General features: G+C 44.1%; 1 protein-coding gene across 5 annotated transcripts in view; it reads left to right on the plus strand.

Moving 5' to 3' along the window:
- TSPAN4 (tetraspanin 4) overlaps window positions 1-27,963 on the plus strand; it is a 672,180-nt gene that overhangs the window by 132,846 nt on the left and 511,371 nt on the right. Inside the window, exon 3 of one of the 5 annotated variants that reach the window (XM_048486903.1) lies at window positions 13,735-13,798. The exons of the other annotated variants lie outside the window; for them this stretch is intronic. The gene's annotated coding sequence lies outside the window, so the exon portion shown is untranslated. The remainder of the gene's footprint in view (window positions 1-13,734; window positions 13,799-27,963) is intronic. 5 annotated transcript variants of the gene reach the window in all.

The following is a 27,963-nucleotide window of genomic DNA, read 5'->3' on the forward strand; positions in this document are numbered from 1 at the left end:
GTCCCTTTTATGTATATCTCTTTGAAATGTGGCCTAAGTACTGGCACTGGAGTGATTCTGTACACATTAAAGCTTCTTCAGCAGAGGAGAGCAGGACCAAAGTAACATGGTGGAAAAGAGAATTTTCAACCATTAACCCTGTAATTTATCTGCTCCAGGTCATTCTCAAACAGAGGCCCCAGTTCTAAATGAGAGCAAACACAAGTTTTCTGAGAGACGTGGATTAATTTTGAGCTAAAATACGTATAGTACACAGCATCTCCTCAGTACTCACGTGCATATAATTTGTGGGGATGGGGGAGCATTGTGGTTGTGTTTTCCTCAGAATTGAGTCCCACTGGAGCTTACCAGGAATACATGAACACAGGAATGTAACTTTACATCAATCTCTCATCATGTTTAAAACCAGTATCGTTGATGACTAGTTGTATGAGAATATGGATAGGCATGTATATTCAAGCGTAGTTCCTGTTTCAGAATAGCAAGAATTAATCTTCTGCTAAACATTCTATTCCAAACCAAATAGATACAGATCATTGATGCAGCTGTGTTTAAACAAGCACATGTTTAAAATCTGTGTGATGTCCTAGTATGTACAATCACCTGTGGGTATGGATTACCTGGAGGAAAAATCCCCACAGGAATTAACGGACAACATAGAAAGCTGCAACAAAAGCAAATTCTGTGTGTGCCAATTCTGAAATTGAGTATGGAAATTCTCAGTGAACAACCAGAAGACAGGTGGACGAGAACACTAAGCATAACCAATCTGCAGAAGACAGACAAAGTCTGTCCTTCCTGCTCTAGTTTTTGGTGAAGTCAGAACAACAGTCACAGCTCAGCTGGTCATCTCATCCATTTGTCTGGTTTGTGCTCCCCTTTCTCAACAGGTAACAGTATGTGAAACAGAGATTCAACCTGTTTTTTAAAAATTGGGGGCTTTTTACTGTTTTGTGTAAATTGGTACAGTAGTAATCTAGCAATGTACTCATGTTAATAAGGCTAATACATCAGTGGAAAAAATAGTCTAAATAGATTTGACCACGGTGCCAAAGATATGCCAGGATCTAAACACTGTTAATATGATATTTAACCAAAGGGTAATTTTCAACAGCCATTCAGAAAATTATACAAGACCCCCCCCCCCCCCCCCCCCCCGCTATATTTTTTACTTGGACATCTCCCTGTAAGGAAAAAAGAGGCTTCTGACTTTATACTCATTTCCCTGCTGATGACCAACAGATTTATATTGTAATAGAGTAGAAATCTACAAGCCACCTGTGCTGCTAAAATGACTTCTAAAGATAAAATCTATTATGCGCCTTGAAAGGCCATTTTGGTCTCCAGAGGCAAAGAGGCAATTTTGACTTGCCTGGGACTTCATGTATTGATCTTACACAGGAGGTGTTAACAGAATAGAGATTAATCTAAGAAAGGGGGTGTGCTCTCTGCCTGGTGGAACATGCCCCAGGATGCCTCCAAAGGAATGAAAAGCTGAATACTAAATCTGTGTGGGAGAATGCACATTTCATCTTTTAAACCCTTTCAGCACTTCAGGCTTTCATAGACATTTGTGCAGCTCAGAACTCATTTGGCTGGCAGTCTTATAATAGTTTAATACAAGGGTAGACAACTTGCAGGTCACCAGTGGCCTTCGCTTTCCCTTTTATGAGACCCTTAGGAATAATTGAATTTTGATAGACTGGTTTGGCCTGAGGAAGCTCTTTTGCCCTGAGCCTTAGAAAAAAAAACAACTTACAGAGAAGGTTCTTTGAGAGGAAAGGCATGCAAAGCAACCCTTAACTGAGGCTTGTCAGGAAGCAATTCAGGCTGCCTTGTTACTCTAACTGGCAGCTTTTACAAATGTCGTCCATTCTAGGTCTGTTACTGTTAAGTGGGAAAGGGCCACAGCTCTGTATGATAAGGGAAGGCCCCATCATCTTCTGCCCCTGCTATGGTCAATTCAGTGTTAAGTGTGTTCCAGAAGTCCCAATTCCCATACAATCCCTTTGTTGTTTTGGTAGGTGAAAATTTGACATGTTTTAAATCCATGACTCCTGAACCATGATAGTATGTGCTGGATCACTGGCACTGTTTTCAGGTTCCAGTAAGGTGTAAATATTGGTAGAGATATTCCATTGTAGGTACCAGGGAACAGGTGACATACCACTGGAATTAATCTCCTCATCATACTTCGGATTTAGGGGAACTTATGTAGTTCAGGCACTGAGGGTCAGGTATGTCCAGGAAAAGTGCCTGCATCGTGGCAGCTGTAGGATCTACTGGTGCTCATTATTTAATACCTAGAGGGATATTTGAAAAAAATCAGAGTACAATAGGAGCCAGTGTGGTGTAGTGATGAAAAATGGTGAACTCTAATCTGGAGAACTGGTTTGATTCCTCATTCCTCCAAATGCAGTCTGCTGTGTGACCTTGGCCAGTCGTGGTTGTCTCAGAACTCTCTCAGCCCTTGCTGAGGCAGACAATGGTAAACCAGCTCTGAATGTCTCTTGCCTTGAAAATGCTTTGGGTTTGCCATAGGTCATGTGTGACTTGGTGGCGCGCGCGCACACACACACACACACAGGAAGGATTTTTGCATGCTTTTTTGCCTGGCAATAGGCTCAGTGCCTTCAGAACATTTCTAGATTTTCACTGGAGTCTCCCCCCCCCCTCCAAACTCTTCTTGTTTCAAGCTAGTAGAAAGATTACTGGTCAATCTAATAAGCCTTGGATCTGTGGTGACTTTTAAAGAGATATTTGGTACCATAAATCAGCGCTAGTTAATAAATGTAGGAAAACTTACTTGTGTGTAACTTAGACAATGGTAGTTTTTCATGTGATAAGTCTGACTTTGTTACTGAGAGTTGTCCTTATATGAGAAAAAAATGCATTAGGTGATGTGCAGAGGCGTAGCGGGAGAAAATGGTGCCTGGGGCAAAATGGCACCCCTGGAGCCCCCTGCACCCCCACTCCTGAACCCCCTGTGCCCTCATCCCCTGCACCCCCATACTCCATGGTAGCTACACCCCCACACCCCACTTATCTGAGCCGGCAGTGGTCCTGGGCAGACTGGTGGGGCCTGACAGGGCCGAGGGGTGCTCGGTTGTAGCCTTCACTGGGCCTGACAGGGTGAGGCCGAGGGGCGCCCAGTGGTGGCCCTGCTAGGCTGCTCCTTGAGCCTCCGCCAGCTGTAGGAGCTGCCTGGCGGGGCTGGGGCCAGCCAAGGGGGGAAGGGGGAGGGGTGTGGGGACAATTTTCTGCCCCTACGTGACTGAACGGGAGGCTGCCAGGGGCATTTGTCTCCACCCTATCCCATGGTAGCTACTCCACTGGTGATGTGTGAAACTAGCATTGCATGTCAAGCTGTCATTTGATTGTTATTGATGTTATTATCTGACTCTAAAATTAGTTCAGATATCGTGTGAATCCATAGCTTAATTTAATTTAAGTATGTAAATTAGATTATCTGAATGCAGGCCAAACAACTAACTGCGGTTAGTTATGATCTGTCAAGCCAAGATTGGAAGCTGGTTAATTAATTAGTGAGTCTATTTTGTGTATGTGGACATCTTGGGTTAATCCTGGTTTAATATGGATTGTTTTCTAGCATCAGCCTCTTAAGCAACCAAGCAAAAAAAATGAAACCAGTGTGCATTGAGGCATACCAGGAATGTGTGTGCTGAATCCTGGTTTCACAAAGTAACTGTAGTTAAAATAAACCATGGTTTTCAATTAGATCTGATGTGACTAAGATTTACAGCCTTTTCATAAATATGTAAAATTCAGTTTCTGGTGATCTTTCTGCTTTGGCTTGTATTCCCTCTTTGTTTTCTGTGCTGCATTATGTAACTGTTGCTAATCTGCCTGAGGTATTTCTCTCTTGAGGTAAACTGCAGTCTCCAGTAGGCTTTTATTATTATTTGTTTCTTGTGTTTTTTTCTCCTCTTTCTGGGTTTGTTGACTATGAATTGATTACATTTTGCAGTACTCAGTTTAAATTTCATAGAGGGGAAAATAGCTGCAAGGCAGTCTCCCTCTCTTCAGTGTTCTTGTATTTCTGAAGTGTAATACAGAATTATTGGTGCACCTGTACAAGAAACATGCAACATTGCCACCACCATTGATCCTTGCTGCAATGGCCCATCAGTAGGATACAACTGGTGCCCAGCAGCCTGATCCTTTGTGAATGTACTTATGGAGCTCCGTCGAGTAGATAGACATAACTGCATTCTCACACATGACACTTAACAGTGCACGGGAGTTCCTCATCTTTGATTTATGCTGTTAAAAGAGGTAGAAAGCAAAAATAAAAAAAGGTATTTCCTATTCTAATGCAGATTTTACAGTTTCCTCACAGAATGCAAAAGTGATTTCAGGGTAATTTCCAAAGAAAACGTGTCCCTCAGGGTACATTGTACCAAAAGCACATCTGTCACCGGGATTGTCTTCTAGTCCACTGTTCTCACATACACTCTCCTAGAATTAAGTCTGTGTTTGAACAGAGCCTTTTAGTTTGTCCTGGAAGGTAAGGAGTGGGGATGGAGGGAGTATATGCTTAGTTCCTGTAGACTTGGCCTGCTGGTACTTCAATACCCTTTCTCATGAAAAGATGACAGGAAGATGTGAATCAAACCACCACATCTTCCTGTTAGCCCCCCCACCCCGAGATTCGCTTTTAAGATTAAAGAGGCTTACTTGCATGTGGGCTTCATCTCTAAACCATTATTCTCTGCACAGGTAAACATAGCACTTTGATTTTAAAAAGCATTTTTATTGCTCCAGTCGGCTATTAACAGCACTTTTGCTTTTCTACAGTTGCACCGCCATTTTGTATACTCTGTGCTGTTGTTGGAAACAAAATAGCAACTGTAGAAAAGCAAAAACTGTTGCTAATAGCCATCCAGAGCAATAAAAATGGTTTTTAAAAATCAAAGTGCTATGTTTACCGGCGCAGACGATAATGGTTTTGATGAAACTGGCATGTAAGTTTCTTTTATCTTAAAAGAGAATCTGCACTCCTTTACAATGCAGTGATGCGCTACTGCAACTTCCACCGCAGCACACACGACTGCATTGGCAACCTTTTATTTGGAAGGGTATAGTTGCTTCCTATCATTCTCATTGTTCAGACATCTGCTTGAATTTGTGAAGTATTGTTGAATTAAAGTTCATGTGTTCCTGTGACTTGAGAAGAACTGAGGCAGCCTTGCCAATTTAGGTAGGCCTTAACTTGCTTGCAAGCATATCAATCCCATTAAGTCAATGGGGTTTGAGACATATAAGTGCATAATTTGAGAAGTCATTTTTTAATACTTAGTAACAAACTTTATTCACTAATATGTTTCTTATTTTTTATGTTTAATTTTCCCACAGTCATTCTGTTTGTTCGTCAACTGGGTATAGACTATTTTGCCTATGAAGTGTGCTTTGGTATGGTGAAGTATAGTACCTGGAAATATAGGAGGAGGCAGATTCCAAAAGGTACCTTATGAAAATCTCATGGGGATAAATGAATCTGTTGCCAGGTTTCAATATAAATTCTCTAGAATTGTGGTACTTAAAATAAGGGGCATTCATGATATGTCAGATAAGCAGGTGATGTTTGGCCTATCATTCACCTGTGCTGTGCTCCCTTGATGGCTCAAGAGACCTTCTTACAATGGGCTTATCTTGTGAATGGAAGCTGCCAAAATGGTCTTTCTTTGATGGTGAATTGGAGAAGACAGCCTGAACTACTATGGAGCATTCAGCCTCTGCTAGCTTTGAATGTGCACTTCCTTTCCTCTGAATGTGGATGACCCAAAGCAGTTTACATTGTTCTCCTTCCCTCTGTTTGATCCTCAACCCTGTAAGGTAGATTAGGTTGAAAGTGTGTGACTGGCCCAAGGTCACTTGGTGAGCTTCCATGGCATAGCGGAGATTCATGCCTGGGTTTCCCAGATCCTAGTCTGACATTGGATCTCCTGAATGTTTGAAGAGAGAAGCAATTTATCACCTTCATTCTTATCTAGATTGGAATTCTCTGCCAATTAAGTTGATGACCATTCCTTTTTGTTTTGTGTAACTGGTATGCCAAAGTAAGAAGCAGTCCTTTCACATAAGGAGCATTTGGCAATTACCACCCAGAGGTTGACTATGGGGTCACTACCCAGATTGCACTGCAGAGTGTGTACTTCCATTCTTACTGTTTTGCTGCCTTGTTAATTCAGTTATCTGGACTAAAACTAAGGGGGATATGTGATCAGAACTATTTGCCACAGCACATGGAGGAGAAGGAAGGGGGTACATATGTTTTATAGAATGGGAGGAAAGAACTGAAATGCTTTGCTGGCATGAAGCACATAAAGAAGAAGGGATTAATGTTAAGGGAACTGTTGGCAATAGCTGGGGCAAGGTAGATAGCAAATGCTTAGTGATGTGCTTGAACTGCCAACTGCAAATAGGTGTCGGTACTAATAACACAAGCGTATCAGATTTTTCATTGCTGGGAAAGTGCATCATTATATCTACTTGGGGACCACTAAAGTATACATCCCCCCGTACATGGCAGTTTGGTAAAAATGGATGCTTCCATGTGAAACGTTCTATTCTAACTCTCAAGTGTTCCTGCAAATAATATTGAAAGTCAGTGCACATTCTTGGAAGGAAATATATTCTTTCTAGGGCTGCAGAAGAACACTTGCAAAGGACTTTGGGGCAGAAGGAATTGTCTATGTTGGTAAGGAGAATGAATACTTGAGGAAATTCTCAGGCTAGAGATCTATATACCTTTTTGGAGCAGGTGTTTGCACTGCTGTTCAAAGTGAAAATGCCATGCATTTGGCTCACCTCAGGGTTCTCAAATGCATTTGACCGTATATTTCTGAAATGAAGGGCATACCTGATCAGGGTGCTGTTTTATAGTTCCCATGTCTCTTTCCGGAGATATGCCAGAGTCCTTTCCGTGTAATGATATTTAGAAATAGAGATATTCTGAGAGGGGCACTTTGGTAACTTTAAAATGTAATTTGAGTAATGGTTCCCTGTCATTTCTGGTTTGGGCTTCGTAGTCACGTTTTCTGTTTTTCTTGCTCTTTTCAGGCTTTCCTTCTTTATAGTCAGGCATTCTTATTTTCCGTAACAAATCAGCTATTGGTCCTTAACTTACATGGTCTTAACAATATTTTTGTTATTTGTGAATGGCAGGATCTCTGCTGGGAACAAAATACTAAATTCTTTTGTTTCCTTGAAATGGGAAGGATTTAAAATAACATTTTGTAGCATTTAACTAGTACTGGGAACACCTGGGTTGTAGTCAGTTCAGGCCCTGACACAGAGAGGATGGAAGAATTCTGTGTATTTATCTCCTTGGCCAGGTAGCCAGTCCACCTTCCCCCAGTTCCTGTTTCCTACTGTCTCTTGGAGTACAGGCAGGATGTGCTCCCATAGTTATCATAAAAAGCATTTAATGTTTCTTTGTGCTCCTCTGTTTCTTCCACAAGAAGACATGGGTGTGTGTGTGTGTGTGTGTGTGTGTGTGTGTGTGTGTGTGTGTGTGTAGTGGGGAGTCAGCCTAGTGCAGCATTGGACTTGGTTTTACCATAGTGTTTCTGGCAATCCTTAGACAGCCATGATGGACTGATATTATGCTGTTGTTAACGGCCACTTCCTCCTGGTTGCCAGCCATTCGTGGCAACCCTCCTCCTTAAAGGAAGGATGGGATAAAAACTTCATAAGTTATTCAGAGCATGATAAAACCAAGGTCTCTTTTCCTTGGTCATACTAAGTCTGTGGCTGTTTTAAGTGCTGCTCTTCTGCATTAAGATGAGTTCCAGTGTCCAGTGCTGCAACACTGAGCTGATTTCCAGGGGCGTACCTAGGCAAACTGTAGCCCGGGGACAAAATTTGAGTTTGGTGCCCCCCCCCCCCCCATATGGGCAGCCACCCTCCCCCACCACGACCAAACAATGATTTTTTGCACCAGGTCATTTCTAAATCACCATCACATTATAACTAACATCACATGTAACCCATTAAGCCTCTATTAAAGGGACAGGATTTTTTTCTCCAAGAAGTTGGTCAACCTAGCCAAGTGCCCCTCCACTAGTTTTCTATCATGTCAGAGTTTTCTTCCACATAGGTGGCACACTAGATGCTTATGAAAAACCCATAAAGCATCACCTTTACATCTGCAAAAAAAGATTCCTTTATCTTCCAACCTTTCCAGTATTTTCTGATTGGCCCAAAATCCATGCCTGTCATTTTGTATTAGTGCCCACTCCCCTTTCTCATATCTCCAAATCTGCCAGGGTGGGGGAGAATAATGGGCCATACCAGGTGTACTCTAATCGACCGTATGGTCATGGCCTCATCTCTTTCCCCTCCCCCCAGCCAACAACAACAAACCTTCCTATGCAGTGGCATAGTAGTTAAGAGCAAGTGCATTCGAATCTGGAGGAACCAGGTTCGATTCTCATTTGCTGTGGGAGGCTTATCTGGGGAATTCAAATTAGCCTGTGCACTCCTACACACACCAGCTGGGTGGGACCTTTGGGCTAGCTACAGTTCTTCTTAGCTCTCTCAGTCCCACCCACCTCACAGAGTGTTTGTTGTGAGGGGGTGCGGCAAGAAGATTGTAAGCTCCCTTTGGAGTCTCCTACAGGAGAGAAAGGGGGGGATATAAATCCAAACTCTTCTTCTTCTTCACTGCAACCTTGGGTAAGAGAAAATGTAGATGAGGAGAACCACAGTCAGCTCTTTTAGAGGAAGCTGGACTGGATTACAATGTGATAGGTAGAAAATATTCTATGGGATCTATTGCCACAAGATGTTTAGATGGCTTTTGTTATCTAGTCCAGGTGCTCAGGAGCAGCAGGAGCAGAAGGCCATTGCTTTCATATCCTGCATGTGAGCTCTCAAAGGCACCTCCAGGGCCACTGCGAGTAGCAGAGTGCTGGGACTAGGGGATGGACTCTGGTCTGATCTAGCAGGTCTGCTCTTATGTTTTTATGCTTATAAAAGGAAGTAAACATGAATGTGCAGCAACTGCTATTAGGCAGAATAATGGAGAAACAAACCCTCTATGTTCAGAAGAATTATTCTTCTGATTAAACACACACTTGGTATAAACAGAATAGTCATTGCTATAGCGTTCTGTGTCTGAGCTATCCAACAGTATCTGGCCACTGGAGGCAGAGGACTGAGCCCATCTGATCCAGCAAAAAAAAATTCCCTGCCAGTCCTAACCAACAGAGGACTCTACAATTAACTGTACAGAATTAGTGTTTAAAAAGCCCAGGATGACAACTCAGTATTGTCTTTATGTGTAAAAAGAGCACAGATAATAGCAGAAGGATGAGCACAGGGTGGGAAGAGAGTCATTTTTTATTCCCAAACCAGATGAGTACAGGAGGTGGCACTCCCTTGTTGGAAGTGACGTGGAGGGGAAAAAATCTGTCTTTGGGAAAACAGGAGCACCTGCTCATGTGTCTCTGATTTAACCCCCTCCCAAGACAAAAAAAAAAAAATGGTTTCTTCTCTTCAGAATGACAGAGGATGTGTTCGCTGGCTCATCACTCCCCCCCCCCCACAGCCAGCAACAACAAACCTTCCTCCTTCAGCTGGAGCCACTGGCCCTTGGAAGTAGGAAGGCTTTGGGGGGGGGAGGGGGGAGAAGTGATGGGCTGGCGGGTGCACTCTTCTTTCATTAACAGACATCACATCACTGCTACCTTTACTTCAGGCAGACTCTGTTAACCGGGTGGTTTTCCAGTGCCTTCCTGATGCAGGTAAAGTGAACATAAGGTGATAGCCTGAAAAAAAAAAAAAGAATGCACCTTAGATATTTATAACCACCACAAGACCTGTGTCTGTCTACTTCTATATAGCTTCACTTAACACCAGTCAACTCCCTGGAAGTGGATCCCACTGGACTGGTTGCCGTGGATCCTGAATGACTGTTGTCTTGGGGTAGTAAAGGCTTAGCCCATTGCACCATTTATGCCTCTTGCACACATGGAGAATGATGCACCCTCAATCCACTTTCGAGTGCACTTTGCAGCTGGATCTTTACTGTGCAGAACATCACACCACTTGCGAAACAATTGTGAAAAGGGACTGAAAGTGCATTATTCTGCATGTGCAGAAGGGGATCTTGGGATTTTTACTTCAGAGAAGTCTTGATTAGGCTCTCCCCATAAGGTTGCCCCTAGGTGCCTGCTTTCTTTTACTATTTGACTTTGATTCAACAGACTAACAGGGTCCCTCCCACCCCAAAAAAAAACTGATTGTGAAAAAAGTTGGGGAGCTGAGCCAGCGGTGCCGCGTCTCTGGCTTGCAGATCCAAAGGAAGGGGGGGCATTTTGTCCCCCCTTGATGCGTCGGGCCAAGCAATGCTGCAGGAAACTATAACTTGGAAATTAGAAAATGGAAAATCCATCAAAGCCAGTCCTTTTGGGGGGGCACAATACAATTAAGTGAGGTCTCCCACAACAATAAGGCACCCGGAGTTTTGAAATCAGCACCGCTGCTGGGAGTGCACAATCTGCAGCTGTGCTGCGGGGGGTGGGGGGAGAGAGAGAGAGAGAGAGAAGGGAGGCTGGGGAGGGATTCACTCATTTACCCCGGGCCTGGGAGGGGATTCACTTCCTCCCGACCTCCAACTCATGAGAAACCTGAGCCCACCCTCTCCAAGGACTTTATACCCACCCCACCCCTGGAGCTTGTCCTTTGTCTTTCTCCCTCTCCTTCGGAGCCACTTATGCCAACGGAGAAGCCCGGCTCTATGCCAGCAGCACTCTGACTGGTCATATTCTGCACATGCCCAGGAGGCTCGTTCTTCTTTTATTAGAAGGAGGGGCCATTTCCAGGGCAGAGAGTCCTGGCACTGGAAAAGGGAGTTTGGGGCTCTCTGCCTGCCTCTCTGCCTTTGCAACGCCTGGAAGGCCTTGTGCTCCGGGGGATCCCAGCTGGGAAGGAGGGCACCCCCCCCCCCAGCCAGGTGCTTCCCATCGATGCTTCGAAGCCAGTTGCCTGGAGCAGAGAGTAACGCACACTTTGGAATGAGCGTAGTTTCTCCTTGCTTGGAATGTATTAGTCGGATTTCTCTAATCCTACAAGAAACACACCAGGCGCTGTATTTTTGCACGCTTCCAGAGTCAGAATCAACAGGCTGTTGTGGGTTTCCCCGGGCCTTGGGGCATCTTCAGTCCACGGGCGTGAACACGCGGGCGAAAGGCTAGCAGCAAACATTGGCAGACCAGGCAGGGCCAAACTGGCCTGGAAAACCCACAACAGCCAAAATAGTTGGCTCCTTTTAATGCCCTCCCGCCTCCACCCCACAATACACAATAATATTTCCTTCTGCACTCATCGTGGGACCCAATCCAGTTTCAAAGTGGTTTCAATAAGAGGTCCCAAGAATCCAACTTTTCTCAGCCCAGCCTGTTGGGGCGGGCGGAGGAGGAGAGGGAGGGAGGGGGAACAAATGGAGGGACAAAACAAACCTTTCTCAGGCTGTGACGCAGGCAGCTGCTGCGAGGGCTTCCTCCTGGGCCTGCTCACCTTTCTTTCCCTTCTGTGCTGGTGGCCACTGGCCAGTCAGCAGCAGGGGAGGAGGTTTGTCTGTGCAACCACATCCTGACCCTGGCAGAAGGCAACGCACACTGGGTCAAAGGGAGGTGGAGCTTGCTAATGAACTGAGAGCTGGAACTGACCCAGTGAGCCACCGTACAGAGTGGGCGGGGCTAAGACAGCCCGAGCCGACTTCTGTGTACAGCAGCTTGCCAGCTCCATGATGATGGTGCAGTCTGTGTGTGGGGGCGTTTTGGCTCGGCGCCCCCACGTGACCCCCCCACGTGACCAAAATTGCCGCGCCCGGGGACAAGGGGTACTCCTTGTCCCCTAGGTAGGTCCGCCAGTGCTGATTTCCCCCTGACACTGCATGTCTCTTTGTGGCCATAAAGGAGGAGCATATAACATCATGAAATGATGTTTTTAATGGGCATTTTGAAAGCACATCCTGCCCTTGTAAACCACTGAAAGGCATTTTATTTTCATTAGAGCTGTGTGAACGTATTTTAACAAGCAAGTATTGCCCAGATCTTTAGGGATTTGTTTGAAGTACAGCAAAGCAGCAGCAGTACAGATTTAATCGCAAAAATTAAACCCAAACAACCCTGGAGTGATCTCGATTGAAAGGAGAAAGACTCTGGCCACAGAATGGGATAAAGAAGGTGCATTGTAAGAGACACTGGATTGAATCTGGTATGTTAGCATTAGTCTCCAAGAGCTGAAAGCATTAAGCCTATTTTAAGTGCTGGGAAGACTGAGGGGACCCATGTATATGGACAAGATATACATATTGATTTTTTTTGTTTTGACTGTATGACAATCAAATCAGTTGAACACGTTTGGGAAACTGTAACTGTACCTGATGCACAGGGATAAAAATGTTCAGAGTAATGATCAGAAACACTAGTTGAGGTTGGACATAGGGGCTTAAAGGATCTTTGAGCAAAAATAGTGTGTTCCATTCATTCACTCTCTGCAGGCAAGCTTGTACTGCTTTCCTCTGTATTTTAATCCTGATTTCAACCACAACTGGCTCACAGGAATAAGAAATTAATACAAATGTTCCTTGGAAGTGGGGACTCGCTCTCAGCTGAGTTGGATTCAGGCATCGTGGAGGGTCTGTTGTAACAAATAAAACAGGAGTCCTGTGGCACCATTTGGGGATATCAGTGCAGTCATAAACATACCCTTCCAGCTCTGTTGAAGTCAATGGACTTAAAAGGCTGTGACTCTGTTTAGAATTTCACTATAAGATATTTTATTTATACTCACACAGGATGTTTGCTGTGGGGGGAGGGAGGGAAAGGAGATTGTAAACTCCTTTGAGTCTCCTTACAGGAGAGAAAGGGGGTGTAAATCCAAACTTTTCCTCCTCCTCTCCTCCTCCTTCCCCTCCCCCTCTTCTTCACCTTCATCTTTGTCTTCTTCATTTCAACAGTTCAAATGCTGAATTAGAATTAATAAATTCAGTAGTAGTATGTTGCACTATTGAAAACAAACTAATTGGTTGAAAATTCTTATGGTTATCCTTATCTCCAGCTTTATAGCATCATGCCTATACTCTCTCCAGTAAAGCAGACTTAAGGGTTAATGAAATCTGCCTTTATTAATTGAGAATTTGTGATGGATCACATAATTGGCAATATGAATAAAATAAGTGCTCTGTTCCCACTGAGGAAGTGTCTGCTTGCACTTCAGCTGGAAACCAGAAATCCACCTTCCACCATCACTAGTGATTGCTAGGGAATTTTGTCATGTGACTATTCCTGTCAGGGGTTAATACTGGTAAAACTTTTAGAATAAGCATAAATGTTTAGCGCTCCTGCCAAAGGAAGGCTTGATGTATTAGACTTTTGCATCTCCTTTCCCTTAGCATCTCATCTTTGCCATTGCAGTGTGTGTTAAACAATTCTTAGAGATGGAAAAGCTAATGGTAAGACAAAATGTGACACATTATTTATGTGCTACGCTGAAATGTTTGAAAGATAAGACTGCCTGTCTTGTACCGGCACTTTGCTTTCATTATTCTCTGAGTTGTCTACCTTGCACTTATGAATTCCATGGTAAGTATTCTTCTTGTCAACATATCAGTAAAAATGGAGTTCTTTTTTCTCACTGCCAATAATGACCTATCAATTAGTACATGAAAATGCCAATTGAAATCAGGATCCCTTTTCCTAGGTGCTGCACTTAAATGTGAAATGACAGTCCCTGCTCCCAGCAGCCAACAATCGAAACTATTAAGGTAACTAAAGAAAAACAGGTTCATTCTTTTAGTTCAGGAACTTGCTGATGTTTCCAAGACTACTGATTTGTTAGTCCTTATCCTTCCCCCCTCCCAAACTTAGTCCAAGAGAAGGTGACACTTTTTGTTACTTTTTTTCCAAAGAACATTTAAATAATTATGTGATAGTGATAATGTGTGGTTCCACCATGCTGCAGCCCCTCTGCATGATTGTTTTGGGCAACTCTTAGATTAAGAAATCTGCATTGAATGATCGTGACACTGTGTACTGAAATGCAGTCACGATGGACTACAATGAGGAATTCTGCAAGAGGTGCTCCCAAAGAGGTGCTCCCAAATTGAAAGAATCAGGTGGGGACCTGGTGAATACTGAGATTTGGTTAATGTATGTTGGCAGGACCAAGGCAGGACCAATGTATTCAGGACAGGACCAAGGACGTAGGTAAGGGTTTTTTCCCCCCTCAGGTTCAACCTCCCCATTACATGTCCAAAGCTCTGCCCCCTCGTTTGTGGTTTTTTTTGTTATTTTTAATGTTTTTCAGTTTTTGGCCTGCAGGGGGCTCGGTTTTAAGGCTAGCAGCACCAAATATTCAGTGATTTGTTGGGAGACTCTCCTGATGATACCACCCACATTTGGTGAGGTTTGGTTTAGGGGGTCCAAAGTTATGGACTCTCAAAGGGGGTGCCCCATCCCCATTGTTTCTAATGGGAGCTAATAGAAGATGGGGGCTATACAAACACATCACTTTCAATGTTGTTTTAACTGGGGACCCCAGATTCTCCCTATAAGATGGATTTAAAAGGAGAATCTGGGCTCCCTAGTTTAACCACCATTGAAAGTGATGCTGTTTGCGGATGGATTCCAGCATCACAGTGGCCACTCATGGGGAGGCCTCCACAAAACCTAGCTCAATTTTCCCTTGCTCCATTTTCCCTAGCCACGCTTCTGCCCGGAGGGGAGGGTAGAAGGGACTGCCGACTGGGAGCGCAGCGGGGGGGGGAGGCGGGGGGGCAGGGGAGTTTGCTGTCCCTGGCTTGGGAGGGCTGCTTTTATGAGCACTGAGGCCATGGGCGTGACTTGGGGAGGTGTGGCTACGCCCCCATAAAAATCTATACCTATGTCACAAGGCTGGACAGATACATATGAAGCGAGGAAGTGGGGTCTTGGAAGGCATGCTGGGAGTACAATCAGGGGAAATGTCAGTGCATTTGGTACAGATATTATGCTTGTGAGCATTGCCAGGTATCCCACACCAGGTTCTTGTGCCTGCACCTTTCAGTAGGTCAGCAGCCCTTTCACAACAACAAGCCTCCCTCCAGCAGTACCACACGAAGGGAGGGAGGTGGCAGCAGCATCGCATCCCAGGCCCCAGTAAATTGAGTCCCTAGGTTTTGGGCGGGGGTTGGCCATTACCCCAGTGTTCCCTGAAGGCTTGTGTCCTGTCCTGGAGCAGCATCCTTATGGGTGGCCACCAGGTTTATTTGGAGGGTTTCATGCAGGGTTTCCACATCCCATTCAATGACCCTCAGGTCCCTATGGACTCAGGCAATCTGAAATCTGCCAAAAATTTGCCTGAGGTGGTAGCGCAGAAGACTAGTAAGCAGTGCTTGGCAGACCAAGTGGCTGCCCCTTTCCCTGCCCCACCCGCACCTTTCTCTGCTATGTGTAGTTCCCAAGAAGACCCTAGGCGAATATCCCGTATCCATTACCTCTCCTACCCTAGGGATGCCTCTGTCAACAAGGCCATTCTACCTGAGTTCTTCTCAGACAAATATGCCTCCTTTGACCAAGCTGTGGTGCAGCAAGAGCAGCAGAGCCCCCGGGGCTTTCCCAGCCATGATGGATTGGTCAGCTGGGTAGGAAGAAGGTTGCCGGCTGGCCATGCTGGGAAGGTCCCCCAGCACCCAGAAGTAGGTTGCCTGGCCTGGAAGAAGAGCCAGGAGGCCAGAACTGGCCACCATTTTCCCTGTCTAGTCAAACTCTGTCTGGGAAGCTGCTACTGCCTTCTTCCCCCTCCTAGCAAGCCTGGGCTTTTACATGCCCCTTCCTTGAGTCAAGTCATAGGTCCAGTCAGTGTCCCTTATCTTCAACAATACCTCCAGCTTAAGTTCCTTTTCTCTTTCTTCCTCTCATCAGACAAAGTTTAACAGCCAGGAAAAAGTCAGATCCACAGCTCAACACTTTTTTCAGTTGCAGCACAACACAACTAAAGTCTGGCCCTGCCCTACATGGTAAAACTCTACCCACTGCCTTCAGTTTCAGTTACTATCCAGAATTACAGTTTAAAGCAGGGCATTAGGTTCTGGTGGACTTGTGAGTCTCTGATCAATATATTCTATAAGAAGCTGCTGACCAAGTTTGTCAAAGATGCCCCACACTTTTCTTGTATTTATCCACAGGACTTTGCCCCAGTAAAAAGCCTGTACTTTTACTGACAAGATAAATTGAGAAAAAAAATCTCTCCACTTTTTAGAGTAGGTAGGGGTTTGACTGAAGTTCAGAAAGACAAGAAGGTTAAAGAGGGAGACGAAGAGTTGGTTTTTATTTCCCATTTTTCTCAAATTGCCTACAATCAGCTTCCCTTCCTCTCCCCAAAGCGAACACCTTGTGAGGTACGTAGGGCTGAGAGAGAAAACCATGACTAGCCCAAGGTCACCCAGCAAGCTTCATGTAGAGGAGTGAGGAAAAAACCTGGTTCACCAGATTAGAATTTTCCTCTCACGTGGATGAGTGGGGAATCAAACCCGGTTCTCCAGATTAGAGTGTACTGCTCTTAACCACTACACTATGCTGTTCTGGGTCAGCTAGCTTCAAGTCGCCCAGTGAGCTTCCATTACAGAGTGGTGATTCAAACATGTATCTTCTAATTCCAGTTCCTAGTCTGCAGCTGCAACCACTGCACCACTGGCTTGGATGGGATGACTGGAACTGATGAGTGGCAAGCAGCCAGTCCTGGGTGAACCATGCAAGGCAAGTTGCCTGGTGGTTGCTACCCTGTTTCTCCGAAAATAAGCCATCCTCTGAAAATAAGATGTAGTAGAGGTTTTGGTGAAGTGCTAAATATAAAGCATCCCTGAAAGTAAGACATAGCAAAGTTTTTGTTTGGAAGCATGCCCGTCGAACAGAACACCAGAAAAATAAGACATCCCCTGAAAATAAGACAGAGCGCATCTTTGGGAGCAAAAATTAATATAAGACACTGTCTTATTTTCGGGGAAACAGGGTACTAAGTCTGGCCCTGTTGAATCCTCACTTAAAAACCAGAACAGCCCTGTCCTTTTACTGACAAGAACCAAGACCTGAAGGCAGCTGGAGGTATTGTTGTGACTGTCAGTTCTGTTCGACAGTGGAATTCACTACCTCAGAGAGTGGTGGAGTCTCTTTTTTTTGGCAGGTTTTTAAACAGAGGCTGGATGATCATATGTCAGGAGTGCTTTGATTGTGTGTTCCTGCATGGCAGGGGGTTGGACTAGATGGCTCTTGTGGTCTCTTCTAACTCTATGATTCTATGATTCTAAGATCTTTGCTTGGACAGTTCCAAGAGAGAAAGTCTGAAGATCTATTGAGAAAATATAGCTGGAACCAATTGTTAGTTTTTTCCTGCAGCTAAACAAGAATCTTCTGTGATCATGAGTTGTATGTGCTCCAGTAGTTGTAATATAAGCTTGGGAAGACATCAGTTTTGATTAAATGTGTCTTAGTAGCATGTATAAAACCAGCCTTGAAAAATCATCACGCAAATTGGGCACCCTTGTGGTCTACTCCAAAGCACAGAGATTCAAGCAGAAAAAATTATTTTCAGTCAAATCAGCTTTCAAGAAGGCCTCTTTAAAAATGATTGCCTAGGTACTTGATATCACCTCTGGTTTGAATAAAATTAGAAGGCATGAGCTGTTCTCGTTTTTTAAATGCTGAGCTTGCGTGATTCCTTCTAAATATTTTTTCCTGATTTCCAGAAAATGTATGCAATTTTTCCTTGTGCCTTGTTCTCCCAGTTTAAATCATATGGGCAAGATGTTGCCATTCCTTAGATGATTTTTCATTTTGTACCAGTCTTTCCAGAGAAATTTAGTTTGTTATACTGGTTCTGGTGAGTTTTCCTGGCTGTGTGGCCGTGGTCTAGTGGATTTTGTTCCTAACATTTCGTCTGTATGCCCCTTGTAAGATTGTAAGCCCCTTTGAGTCTCCTACAGGAGAGAAAGGGGGGATATAAATCCAAACTTTCTTCCAAACTCTTTAAATCAAGCTCATGGACTTGGATGATAGACTTTCATTTTTGTCTTGTGTTCATCTGTTGCTCAGACTTTTCCTGTGTAGTCTATAATTGTTCTTCCTGTTTGTAGAAAATTCACCAGAATATTTATGTTTCTGAGACTGGAAGTTTGATGCAAGTGGGCCTTGAGAGCAGCATCTCTTGAAACATTACTGGTAAAGGTTTAGATATAATTGGCAGTGTGACTGCTGAGGGTGGAAGAAATAAGGGAAGAGATCATGGAAGAGGCCAGTTCCAGAAAGTGACTGAGCAGGTAGTATCACAGGCAGAGGAGAGACCGCATAGAAAATTTATGAATCAACAGAGACAGCTGTCTGAAAGATTAGACACCTGAGTCTTTTTATTGGAGGCAGCGTCAATAGTGAAGATATCCATGTTGCTGCCAATATTGATGGGATAGAATGAAGTAACCCTTTACTCTCTGCTGTAGGGAGAAAAAAAACAGACAAATGTGCTGGTGCTGAATGAAATTTTACTTCTAAAGCATACAGGTTTCTCTTGCCTAACATAAAGGGGGGTGGGAGAGAGGGCAATACTGTCTTGTTTTTGTTTTTAAAGCTTATCAGAATGAATTAACACTGATCTCCATTGTGGAAAAAAAAAGAGGAAAAGAGTCATGGGAAAAAATGTTTCTTTCTGCCTCCACAAGTCCACCATACTGTGAAAATTAACTTTATTCTAAAAGTCCCACTCAACTCTTAGGGTCCTTCCTAACAAGATGGTGGTATGTAAATTTCTTAATCCCTGTAAATGAGCACTCTCCAAATGCTAGGAGGAATTTTGCACAGGTACCATGTTTCCCCGAAAATAAGACAGTATCTTATATTAATTTTTGCTCCCAAAGATGCGCTATGTCTTATTTTCAGGGGATGTCTTATTTTTTTGTGTTCTGTTCGTCAGGCATGCTTCCAAACAACTTTGCTACGTCTTACTTTCAGGGGATGCCTTATATTTCGCACTTCAGCAAAATCTCTACTACGTCTTATTTTCAGGGGATGTCTTATATTTGGGGAAACAGGGTAGCTGTCAAATGTATGCCAGTCTCTCCTCCTGAGGTTTAAAGTGACTGCCTAACAAACTCATGCTGCTCACAGTAATGGATAGCTGGGATAGTTAGCCATGACTTGCGGTGTGCATTTTCAAAGGAGGAAAATGGAGTTATTTGATAGCTAGGAGTGAGGTGTGCTGCTAGGATTGGGGAATAAAGAAAACTTGTGCAAAACCAGTTCCATTTGTTCTGAGATCTAGCTCATAATTTTTCATCCCTTGAGTTGCAACTTTTCAAAAAAGAATGAGTGTCAGTGATAATAAAACTGTGGGGTGGGGGAGGGGTAGTTTGTGTAGGATTGGGGGAAATGCAGTTGGTAATGAGAGGGGCTTTATTTCTAAGAGAAAGAAGGCATGCAGGCATTTTCTCATCCTGTCTGTCTCAGCATCCTGATCCATGGAGAACAATATTGCTTGTGACACCTTTGTAATCAGGATGCTGGAATTCAGGTGCCGCTGCTAAATTTACAACATTGTCTTTCAGGAGCCCCCTTGAGATTAAGTCAGTTTATTGGCTAAAAAACAGCTGTTGAGTTGAGCAGCTATGAAGTGCTGAGAACTGCTAGGACTCTCCATTCTTTTGGTGTTGCATCTGACAAAAAATTAGGAGTAGCTTATGAAATAATGGGCTAGTGGAAATTACATAGATATCATGGTTCATTAAAAAAAACCTGTCATAACATGGCTTGTTGTTTGTTCACTTGGGTGTTTCGTACCCTGTAACGGGCTTGTATGGTTTTCTCATTGCTGCTGTCAGTTCAGCACAGTGGCAATGAGGCTTCCATATGGCAGGTTTCCCTGCATCTTCCCTATCCCAGACCCTCACAATAGTCATACCATCCACCCTGCTGCCAGAGGACTTTTTTGTTTTTTAAATCTGCAATTAACACGACTTTATCATTACCTTGGTCTTTGTTGCCCTCAGAGATTGACGGTTTTGGTCTTCGCTGGTCGCCCCAGGCCGTTTGGTTGCCTGGGAGATCAGTGGACGCCTCGACTTCCGTCGGCCTCCGAGGCGACTTTTGAATATCTCCGGTGCACAAACAGCATACCTCGGAGTACACCATTTTCGGTTTTCGCTGCCCATTGCCGGAAGGATTAGCATCGAAAACCGAGGTTCCACTGTATAGAGATCCATCTAAATCAGGGGTCTTCAAACTATGCCCCTCCAGATGTTCATAGACTACAATTCCCATCAGCCCTACCACTTGGCCATGCTGGCAGGGGCTGATGGGAATTGTAGTCCATGGACATCTGGAGGGCCATAGTTTGAAGACCCCTGATCTAAATCCTCTGAATTCTCACCTTTCACTGTTAAAAAATTCAGTCTAAAGGAGAGATGCAAGAGGAAAGGAATAATGTTATAACACTATATCAATATCTTTTTTTAAAAAAAATTGCAGCTCTGATGGCAGAGGAAGATCTGATCTTTCTTGTCCAGATCTTTCTTGTCTGCATGGGTGCTGCCCTGGCTTTGCTGTGATCCTTTTTTCCCAAAGCATCACTGCAAAGCCAGCTTCATTAAAATCACAGAAAAGGCAGCAAAACCTGGGAGGTACATGGAGGATCTATGAAGTTATGGGGAGGTGTGTGTGTATGTGTGTATGTGTGTATGTGTGTATGTGTGTGTGTATTCTATTTCCAAAAGCATTCAAGCCAGGCAAAAAAATCATGTACAAGTATCCTTGCTTTAAATTTTGTTAGGGTGCGGTTGAGGTACTGTTTGCTGTAAAGTTATATTTAGATTACCATTTCCAAACAGTAGGGGCAATTGACTCATTGGCATTACTGTAGCACAAATGACTAACTAGAGTTTCTAATCTGATGTTTATACAAGTTTAATAAGATGGCGGTGTTGCAGGACAGAGTTTTCATGCATGTTTTAATTTCCTTAATCATTTTTTTTAAAAAGAAAAAAATAGTTTCGAGTTGTTCCATGAGAAAATGTAATGTTGCAGGGATTGTCTTTTGGGTACCAAAGATTGCTTTACAATTGCAGGGAGTGCTAGCGACACAGAAAGCTAGTTGTGATCTACTCTTGTGATGTGCTCTTTCAGCTATTTGAAATACTATAAAAGTAGCAAAGCAGCTTGTTGAATCCACACAGAATCATAGAGTTGGAATAGACCACAAGGACCATGAAGTCCAAGCCCCTGCTATCCAGAAACACACAATCAAAGCACTCCTTACAGTTCGCCATCCTCTGTTTTAAAATCTCCAAAGAAGGAGACTCCACTACACTCCAAGGCAGTGCATCTCAATTGTCGAACAGCCCTTACTGTCAGGAAGTTCTCCCTAATGTTTAGGTAACCCCTTAATCTTCTCATTTCCAGACAAAACATGGGCCCAGGACAGAACCCTATGGCACCCCACTAGTTACTTCTCTCTAGGATGAAGATGAGGCATTGGTGAGCACTGTTTGGGTTCCATCAGTCAACCAATTATAAATCCATTTAACGGTAGCATTGTCTAGCCCACATTTTACTTGCTTGCTTACAAGAATAAATGGGGCACCTTGTCACAGCCTTTACTAAAATCCACAGAATTCCCTTCATCTACCAAGCTTGTCATTCTAACAAAAAAAGAGATAAGATTAAAATGAAGAAGAGGAAGAGTTGGATTTATATCACCCCTTTCTCTCCTGTAAGGAGACTCAAGAGGGCTTACAAACTCTTTTCCCTTGCCCCTCACAACAGCACCTTGTAAGGTAGGTGGGGCTGAGAGAGCTCCAAAGAATTGTGACTAGCGCAAGTCACCCAGCTGGCATGTATTGGAGTGCACAAGCTAATCTGGTTCACCAGACAAGCCTCCACAGCTTAAGTGGCAGAGCGGGGAGCACCTGCTCTTAATCACTACACCACACTGGTTCTCCTGGCATGACTTGTTTTTGTCTGGCATGACTTGTTTTTGAGAAACCCATGTTGACTTTTAGTGATTACAGTATTCCATTCTCAGTGCTTACAGGTTGCCTGTTTATTGATCTGCTGTAGAATCTTTCCAAGTATTGATGTCAAGCTGACTGGTTGGTAGTTGTTTGGGTCCTCCCCCCCCCTCCTTTGAAGATGGGGAAAACATTAGCCCTCTTCCATTCTGCTGGGACTTCTCCTGTTCTTCAGGAGTTTTCAAATATTACAGCAAGTGGTTCTGAGATTACTTCTGCCAGTTCTTTTAATACCCTGGAATGTAGTTCATCAAGCCCTGGAGATTTGAATTCATATAAAGTAGCCAGGTATTCCTATTCTACATCTCTATTCTATGCTGAATTTTTCATATTGTATCTTCTGTTCCATTTCCCGCTGGTTGAGCAATGTTTTCCTTTTGGGAAAAGAATGAAGAATGAAGGTTTTGATATTCTTAACCACAGGATCAAACCCAGTAGTTTTCTCCAGTTTTCAGTTAATAGTCATGGGAGGGGAGACAACTGGGCAGTTCAGTCTCCTCTCCATCTGTATTTCCTCCATACAGTCCATTGCTCAAGATTTTGGATTAGCCTGCAGGCCTCTCCAGACACCCAGTAACATTCTTCTGCAAGAGGCTTTGGAATTATGACTTGCTAGATATTATCCATCTTTCCCTAGCTGTGATGTTAACTGGATGTTTTGGCTATATATATCAAACTATTGATGGAAGAAGGATTTCTTTATGTTTCTTTGTGGCATGGATTGATGCTTTAACCCACCGGATACAATGGGATGGAATGGCTAGGTGTAATAAGCTCTCAACATCAGTTGAGTTGTTTTCAGTTTGAGCTGTTACTGAATTTACACTGAAGTCTGAGAACAGAATTGATTCTTGGTTCTATCTTGACCTTAAAGATTCAGATGGGTAGTTGTGTTGTTCTGAAGCAGCAGAAAAAAAACTTGGTTCCAGTGGCAAAAGTTTAAGACCAGCAAAGGTTTATTCTTGTGTGCATGCACACTTCTTTAAATACCCATGTGTCTGAAGAAATGTGTCATGCTGTCTGCAGCCCTGAGCCCAAAGCCTTCCTGCCAACAGGATCTGAAGACCTTTCACTGGGTCTCAGATAGGGCCATCTCAGGTGCAATTCCCCAGGATGCCCTTTGATCTGCCCTTTTTCTGGCACCAGCAAGCTAGCTTCCTTCTCCCTTGCCCTCTGGGCCCTCCGATTTATATCCCTCCCTTCCTCATCCCTTTGGGAGGGTATAAATGGGCAGGGTACAAATATAACAAATAAATAAATAATAAAATAAACCTTTGTAGGCTTCAGCCCAGGCTAGCCTCCATTCTCAGACCTTTCCTGGGCAGCAGGCTTTAAAGCCGGTTTCTCCGGCAAATGACATTCAGGGCGGGTCTTTGGGCAATATGGTTTCCCTGGTCCTTTCAGACTTCTTTTGGCCCTGGATTGACTCTGCTTTGGTGGGCCACCCATGAGAAGGGTTGGAGGCATGCTGACTCTCCTGCCCATGCTGCAGGCCACTCACTTGCTCCTGGTCTGGTCTCCTACTCCCACCTTTTTCACGCTGTTCCCAGGTCCTGACAATGTGGGTAAGCCCTTGCCTCTTCTGCTGGAAGGCCTTGTCACGTGGGGAGGAGCATTGGGGGCTTGGCGGTGCAGTCTCTGGACAACGAATTCATGTACATAAAAGTTCATGCCAAGAATGAAACTTTGTTGGCTTTAAAGGGCAGAGCATGACCACCTTTCAGTATCTTCAATACCAGAGCATATTCAGTCTTGTCTGTTTTTAATCTAAAGCTGTTCTCCAAAAGTGGATAAACATGATCTGCAGATTTGCACTAGAATGCTGTAGTACAGGCATGAAGGTTGAGGATGGGACAGTGATCTTTTTGTGCTTCCATAAACTAAATCCTCCCCCCCCACACACACACATCCAATTAATTTTGCTTTTACAAAAAGTCTTCTATGTTTATTTAAAACTGAGGTTTTGTATTCAGTTGCCTTCTGTCTTACAAGGTGATTTTGCTCTTGCTGTTTGAAATTTTGAAATAAGATTTCCTTTCCTTCCCAAGAGGAGTTAAATTTGTCAGACAGCTGCCTCGTTTCAGGAAACACTTCTTTAATTCCATGCATAGACTAAAATGGCTTTATGAGATGTCTCAGTAACTTTCCTCATTGCCATTTTGATTTGTGGGGTTGCAAAATGTTGGACAATGGCTTTATATAATGAGGTCTGGGAACATTATTGCCTGGTTTCTACCTCAGAAATTTATTTATTTATTTGTTATTGGATTTATATCCCTCCATATCCCCATGGGGCTCAGAGTGTGTTACAGTATAAAACCAGTATTACAGTACCTGGAACCATTAATGCTGGGTTCTAGCTAGGGTAGGATCATTAGGAAGCAACTCTCTAACTAGGCGTGTTTTGAAAAACAGATGTTGCCCTTTCTTTCCATGATAGGGACCAGAGTCATGGGTATGGCTGAACATTGTTCATTGAAAGAAGGAGAGCTTGATTTTAGAATAATGTCTTTCAGTAAGTGATATAGAATCTAATATTTTCCAAGCGAAGGATGAAGCTAGGCCAGTGAGAATCAATAGACTTCCTTGGGGTAGAGCCCAGGAAGATTATATTGCTTTTTCTTCCTTTGCTTTGCAATTGCCTTGTTATAGTGGGTATTGTTATAGGGGCCTTGTTATAGTGGGTATTAATGCACAGACCACCACACCTCAGGTTGGAATTGCAGCAGGACTTATCCAGCTGCCTGTAACGGACAGATCCTAAGCTGGCATTTGTCAACTTTGTGTCTGTTTCTCTTGCCACTGCACTACCTCCTTGGCTCAGAGGAAGACCAATCAAATTCCTTATCCCTTAGTTGTAGAGCTTTACCATCACTATTCGGTACTGCTATCCCCAGTTATCTAAAAGTATTTACAGGACGCCTTTTAATGCTTGCACTTCTTAATCATTGCTCTTGTGATATCTCCTGTCTGCCATTACCCTGTTCTCCAGCCTGTTTGCCTATGCCTAAATGATTGATTAAAAATAGTTCCATAGTGAGCAGTGCAATAGCTGGGAGCCACTGCAGGCTGTACACTCCAAAGCGTAGACGCCCCTGTTGTTGGCAGAAATGAAGCTTTGAAATAACACTCGTACCTGCTAGATGTGAGAGTTGTGTTTGGTCACATAATACTCCTGCTATGCAGTGACACTGGTGCTCTTACTATTTAGTGGTATCTGGGCATTAAACCAGTTGTGGTCAGTTTTGTACCATGCATTGGTAGAACCATTTTGTCGTTCCTATTTTACAGTAATGAAACAAAAAAATGTGCATTTCTGATTAAATGCTATGAGCAAACTTTATTTGATGAGAGTAGTATTTTATCCCTTTGGGGAGAGAATAGCATAGTTCTCTTGAAAACAGGATGACTTGAGGTGACTTTACACATTAGCACCTGCGTTTTGATCTTTAGGTGAAAGATGCAAATGGGAACTTGTGCAGCTCCCCATGGGATAGGGGAGCTGAATCTGAATGTATAGCTGCTAGCTTCCTACTTGCCAATTATAGCAGAAGCACAAAAAGAAGATGTGGATCCATTTCATGTAATGTATGCCATAGTCCTTTATTGTAATTGTAATCTCTATACATAAACGTGAAATACCACTCACTGACTCATGCTCAGAACTCAAAAACCACCGAAACTACAATGTGGAAATGTTGGCACACCGGTTCATTACGTACTCCAGGTACTCACTATGAAAGGATTTTTCAAAATATTCAGTTTTACTCGAGTTATTACACATTTACTGTTTTCACTGCTCATCTCTGGCCATCTGCACGAACATTCTAAGGGCAAACCAACCACTCAGTCCAGAGACATGCTGCACGAACATTCTAAGGGTGACAGTTAAACACTACCAGCTTCATGTCTTTCACCAAGGTGCGCCAAATGCATTCTAACACTGCCCTCCACAACGCATGCGAACCTATCCCTTCTGCTGAAACCGCTACAAGGAGAAGAGGAATTAAACACAGAAAGCACTTTACACACTGCATTATAAAAAGACAACTACAGGAAGCTGCAGCAAAATATGCAAAAACAAACCCATCAGTCCACAGACAGGCTGTGAGGAAATATGCTGCATGTCACCCCAAAGTTCACAAACAGGCGGCTAAGAAGTATGCTGAATGTCACCCCAACGTTAACAGACAGGCTGTGAAAAAGTACTCCTCCACCCACCCTCACGTTAACAACACCGCTACAGCCAAATACTAACAACATACCTTATAAGCCACACTATCACCTTGGACTACTAAACATTTGTTGGGTTTTGCATATGGACATCAGATTTATTACTGTGGAGACAAGTTTACTGCTCTCGGCCTCCGATCACCCTGTGCTTGGTGTCGTGCTCTGAACTGGTGGGATGAGTCCCCAGGAATGTGCTGCAGTGATGGTACAGTCCAGCTCCCTGTCCTTCTACCCTACCCTGAACCTCTTCACAGCCTTCTCACTCATCAGCATCCAATGACAGAACACTTCCTTTCTGCATCCCGAAAATACAACGGCTGCTTCCACATGATGTCTTTTGGAGCCCACCAGGTGAAAGAGAGCACCAACACATTGCATTATAAAAAGACAACTACAGGCAGGGAACTACAGGCAGGGCGTAACGAGGAAAACTGGAGCCCTGGGCAAAACCTGAGTTTGATGCCCCCCATGGGTGGTGGAAGGAGGTGGAGCACCCCGTCCTCCTCCCCTGGTGGCTTGTGGCGTCCCCCCTCCCTGCCAGCTGAACTTAGGCACCCCCCTTACCAGCAAAAGGGCATGAGATGCGGTGGCGGGTGGGCAGTGGCGGGCAGCTGTTGCATCCAGGGGAGAGCGGTGCGGTTGGTGGGTCGGCTAGGTGCGCATGCACCCCTGACTGCTAGTCCTGCCACCCCACAAAGATCCATCCAAGGACGCAGCAGGGCTGACAAGAGGCGGAGTACAGGCAGCAAGGCTTGGCAGTTTGACTTGGCTTGGCCCAATCTGTGGATCAGGCCGAGCTGAGCCGGTTCAGAGGCGCTTGGAGGGCCAAGGGCCCGAGCCCGCCTCCTCCGAACTCTGCGTGATCCGAACTTGCGGTAACATCCGAGATTCTCGGATGCGTTTTTATTGTTTGGTGTTTTTTCACATTTCGACCTGCAGGGGATATTTTAGAGATATTGGCACCAAAATTTCAGGGTATCATTGCTCCAGCACATGAAGCCTGCTGGGTTCCACAAAAAACAGCATTTTTAAAGCTAGTGACACTTTCAGGGTATTTCAGCTTCCTGAGAATTTGGTTCAGGACTGGGGCCAAAGTTAATGAGACTCCCAAAAGGTGCCCCATCCCGCATTATTTCCAATGGGAGCTAATAGAAGATAGAGGCTGCCCTTTTGAGGGTCCATAACTTTAGCCCCCCTGAACCAAACTTCACCAAACTTGGGGGGTGTCATCAGGACAGTCTCCTGAAGATACCCTGAAAGTTCTGTGACTGTGCCTTCATAAATGTGCACCCCACAGGCTGCACCAGAAATTCCCCATTGACATGAATGGAAAAAAATCAATGCAGAAGTAAGAATCTTGGGCAAATTTCTGGGGGTGCCTGTCAGGGGTGCAATTGTTAAGCAAAATTTCAGGGTATCATCAGGATGCTGTCCTTATGACACCCCCCACATTTGGTGAAGCTTGGTTCAGGGGGGACAAAATTATGGACCCTTAAAGGTGCAGCCCCCATCTCCTTAGCTCCCATTGGAAACAATGGAGGATGGGGCAACCTGTTTGGGGGTCCGTAACTTTGGATCCCCTGAACCAAGCTGCACCAAACGTTGGAGGCATCATCAGGACAGTCTCCTTGTGATACCCTGATATTTTGGTGCCGATATCTCTAAAAATC

The sequence above is a fragment of the Sphaerodactylus townsendi genome, linkage group LG02 (assembly GCF_021028975.2).
Source record: "Sphaerodactylus townsendi isolate TG3544 linkage group LG02, MPM_Stown_v2.3, whole genome shotgun sequence".
Taxonomy (NCBI): Eukaryota; Metazoa; Chordata; class Lepidosauria; order Squamata; family Sphaerodactylidae; genus Sphaerodactylus; species Sphaerodactylus townsendi.